The following is a 5,279-nucleotide window of genomic DNA, read 5'->3' on the forward strand; positions in this document are numbered from 1 at the left end:
TCAATAATACACAAAGCCGTATGAACAGTCTTGAGTACTTATCAGTCCTGCTTTCTGCCTAACCCAGCCAGTTAAGTCCAAAACACCAATAAGAACATCTGCAATATGAATCATTATTCTCAAACATACTGGGTTTATATACCAATCAAACTGACCACACCGTACAATAAAATAGAAAATAACATTTGTACAAGATTTAACCAAACGTGGCTGTGAATAGGGGGAACAGTAATTAATGGACTAGGGATAACTCAATAATGGTAAATCGTATAATAATAGTTCATAGGTCAAAATAAAGCTTATAATAAAAGGAACATGAATATGGATAGTTTAGTTACTTAACAATTATACAATAGGAAATATACATATCACATCGGTCTATAAATAGTTCTCAAAGTTACCATTCATAAATCTCCACTGGATATAACAATTATTTTTCTGTATGCTCTTGTACATGAATGAATAATAAATAGAAGAAAGTTGTTTTAGATATGAATACTTTGAGCTAATTAACTTACTGAAATACTGAATTAATTTAAGAAAAAACTTCACCACTACCTAAATCTTATGTTTTTCAAATCGATAATTATATATTGTGTGATTGACAAATATGCACAGGTTGTAATTTCATTACAGAACAATGATCAGCTTAAGTTTGTTCATTTTAAATCAATATGATTAGAATTGGAAAAATGTTAATACTATGTAACCTCAATACATCAACAAAATCCTATTGAACAAAACAATAAATGCACAAGCAGAAGTAAGACATTAATATTTGATATTGAAATCTGGGTCGTCACAGTTCTTCAGCTAGATGAAACGCTCTCGGAATGTACTAGACAGACTGCTCAGACTGCCATATAGTTAATTTACAATATTTTCACATAGCTAAACATTAGACTTTATCAGGTCGTTCATAATAAAATAATTATCAGGAGAGTGATTTATAAAGTCATTAACCAGGTATTGTTATGGACACTACTAAGACGCAATAGTACTCATCTTGATGTTCTATTGAAATGAGTAAAAAAAACTATTAGTTCCTGTTATAAATGTACGGTCTATTCATATGTTCATTGACTGGATCACGTTATGATAATTGCAAAAATCGAATTTCAACATTCTCACAACTTATTATTTAAATGTTACAGTTTTGAAACAAAGGCGAAAGGCTACCCATGATGAGTAACACTTCCCTTAATTACGTTGTAGCGCCGTGCTTCGCTAATCGTTCACCTTGATAACCATTATAATACCAATATTAACAGTGTGCAAAATCAGAAGGCAAAGAGAAACGGCAACCACAGTTTTATTAACAAATGACGCAGACCAGAAAGTTATAAGCACATTGGCGAGTATCAGCGAGCGAAGCATAAATGACGCGCAGCGGAGAAGACATGTAAGCCAACTCACTTTTATCAAGAGTTAATCAATATTTATATTCAGACGAGAATAAATGACAGGCATGTGATGAATAGGATAAGAAGTGTACATACACCTACGCTCATATAAAAATGGTAAGGTTTAATAATTGAATAATTAACAAGGTGAAAACATGACTCATGATGGATAGGTGAATTGACTTATCCAGAAGTTAGAATAAGACATATAGACTTAACATATGAACCGGATACTAAAACGTCCATCTGTTTACTTACTAAAAGATAATTTTCCTTTTGGTCAGTATTTTGCATATTATCTAAATGATTTTGAGATCATCTTTTTTTGAACAAAACAAATAGTTTCTTTCTTAATTTTCCCAAAATTGAATAATTTCAATTCCAGTACAGTCTATTTTGTTCACTTGAGATGTTCATACAAAGTTATTTATAGTCTATGGTATGCAAGTTCAAACTAAGCTATAACATAAAAATTGGATATGTGTTTTGAAACTAGAAATGAGTTTACCAAATTCTACAAAGAATAAGTATCCTACTCTTAATTAACGTTGTTTGCTGATTAAAAAAATTATTAATTGCAAGTCATGTTGTATTCATTTATAAATGAAAACGGTTGGAGATTAAATTAACATGTGTAATGTTTTTATACTAGTGATATACAAGTTATCTACAAGTAAATTTGATAAATTGATTGTTTCTAAACGTACCTTTCTACAATTGATTAATCATTAGATGGTGATCAATGTCATGTATATCAGGTCCTTCTTAGTTCAGACCGAATCCTATTGATCAAGTTGCAATGTGACCACCAGACTAGGTGACTCAACATCGCGTGCACTGTGTTGAGATAAGATGGTAATTGAAGGTTGACTACCTCAAACCATCATCTAATCTAAACGTATCTTTGTTAATTCTTACAACTTTGGAAAATTGATCCAAATTAGCATCATGTGATAAAACTAGGAATTCAATATCCACAATAAAATATAATTAAAAGTCTATCAGATTTATAAAGTCATAACACTTTCATATCTGTAATACAAAACAGCTAATAACAATCAAATCAATCGTATTCTGTTTATTTCATTCATTGAATTATCTATTTCTAAATTAACTTCATAAGCATATATATGAATAGTGAATACTGATATTTTACATTCAATATGTTATTAATATTTAGCCAATATATTGTTTATTCTCATTTGCATTTTTCAACTGATTTCTTTAATTTACATCTATGTACGAAAAAGATGTAAATTGATGAGCACTATATATTACTCACAAAATCAATTTCTAACTATTTGTTGAATACAGAAACATCAAAGAAACACTGGTTTCAAGAGGTATTTCCTAGAGTTCTAATGAGAAGCCGTGACCAGTGGAGTTCAGTGGTATCTGTTGTCAAGCACTGACTCACTGAAGACAATGGTGGACGTTTGCGCAATATCGTGGTTTGGTTGAAGTTAGACATAAACACCGCTGGATGCCAGCTCATTGGTTCGAATCCCGCGGGGTGGGATCAAGGAGTCGCACTTCTGAGGAGTTCCATACTAAGATGAAACAGTCATCCAGTGCTTCCAGGTTTTCCATAATGGTCTAGCTTTAATAGACTCATGAATTCAACTATTAAATCACTAAAATCTCCACAAAACTCCCTTTCTGATAATAAACGTTAATAAGTTCAGTTCTAAATTAATCATTAACAAAAACAAACAAAAAACGTCTCATGTAAATAATTCAACTAGATTCAAAGTAACTTTTAAAAGTTGAATATTTCTGACAGGTAAAATATTTTGTTGAGTATACTGTAGGATAACTTTTGTAATATTCAAACTTTTTTCTTAATCAATATCCTATAATCTATTATTTTATAGTAACCAGTTGAATGGAAAATAATTTACATTTTAAACTGACACATTATTCATAGAAAAGGTGAATAAAACGATAAATAGAAAATATTTTTTATCTTATTTAGTTAATCAGAAGAGGTTTTGTGGAGATTTCAGTCCCACAATAGAACGAAACGGCCGTCCAGTGCTTCCAGGTTCTTCATGATGGTCTAGCTTCAATTGATTCATGATTTCAACTATTTAGTTAAGATTTTTTTACATCAATGAGTATCGTCAATACCTAAGAACCATGAATCCATATAGCATAGTTGCTTTCCCAAGAGATTATGGTACATAGTAAAAATGAACTATTTATAGGGTAATTTACCTATTTTACACTATTGTATAGTTATGTAATAAAATATAAATCAGGAACCGATTTAAATTAGCATATAAAAACTGAACTAAGAAAGGTAGACGACAACTACCAGCCTACAAATAATTCTATACATTTCTTCAATGAAAAAAATGTCAATAATCAATAAACTGAATCAGTGTATGCTAATTCTTAACGATTGACCCTAGACTACTTAATATTTTACTAAGTATATAAATCTGTATCTATGTATATGTCTACATAGTTACAAATCTAAAAAAAACCTATGAATTTAGACTATGATTTCAAATTTACCACTCAAATCTAAATCATTAGTGTTATACTATTGAATTTGTATTTAGAACAATATATATATTATACTACCATTAAGCATATAAGTATAAATGCACAATCAATTACAATTTGTATGATGTACAAACTATGTAAATTTACACTTTGAATGTTACAAAAAACCAACAACAAAAAAAAGAAGTGACTCTATGTGCCAAAGTGAATTGTCTTATTATTCAATACAGTTTGTAAGTTGTTATATATACATATCAGGACAAAAAAAAAGTAATGAAACTATCGGAAAAGAGAACCTTCTTTTTTTCATAGTTGAAATTTGTAAATCAATGAAATAAAGTAAAAAAAAAATTTTTTTTCTCAAAAATCAAACAAACATTTACTCATAACTACAAAGTTATTCATCTCAATTTGTATATGTATATACTTATATGTAGGTGTTAGTAGTATATGCACAATTTGCACACACACACACACACTTAACGAACTAATGCACAATTCTCATTGTATACCATTGAGTTTATTTCATTATATCATATGTCTATACCTATGAAATGAAATTTTCTTATCGATTATAATTTTCATCCAACTAGCACAAAACGTTTTGATTCTTTTTTTCGTTTTTTTTTTTGGTTTTAGAAAAAAACATTGACAAAACAACAATAAATGAAAAGAGAAAAAAAAGATGAGAAACTGATTGGTTTATTAGTGAAATTTGTGTAATTCTAACTCATCCAGTTATAAAACACTAGTGAAGCTTCTCATTTTATGTAATTCATATATATACTGAATAGTTATAAGTTAACAATTAGATTGAACAACGCATTATCTACTTCGGTTATATTTTCGTTTTCATTTGCGTTGATTGATTATTATTATACTACTAGTATTGTTATTATTACTGTTAGTAATAATAATTATTATTATTACTGTGCTCATACATATTATACATTACACATAGAAACAAAGACGTTTCTTCTCAGATCATACAGACTGTTTTTGGTTGAACATCTAACATCTATTAGTCAAAGTTGATTTATAGAACAGAAATTGACACCACGGTTATTATTATTTCGTTATTCTTGTGTAAAAGTATATATGTTCATTGATATCTTTATGTGTGTATGTGTGTGAAAAATCTATTCACCTATACATGTACCCTTACAAATTTCTATGAGTATATAAATAATTATATATTTATTATTATAATATAAACATTCAACATCCAATAAAGATGAGGAAATTTCAAATTTTATTCCTCCTTTATAACAATTGAAGAAAACTGCTTCAAGAACTTTCAAAAAAGACAACAACAACAACAACGAAAAGAAACTTTATCCTTTAATCATTGATCGTGTAATTTTT

The sequence above is a fragment of the Schistosoma mansoni genome, chromosome 2, assembly GCF_000237925.1.
Source record: "Schistosoma mansoni strain Puerto Rico chromosome 2, complete genome".
In the NCBI taxonomy this organism is placed as follows: domain Eukaryota; kingdom Metazoa; phylum Platyhelminthes; class Trematoda; order Strigeidida; family Schistosomatidae; genus Schistosoma; species Schistosoma mansoni.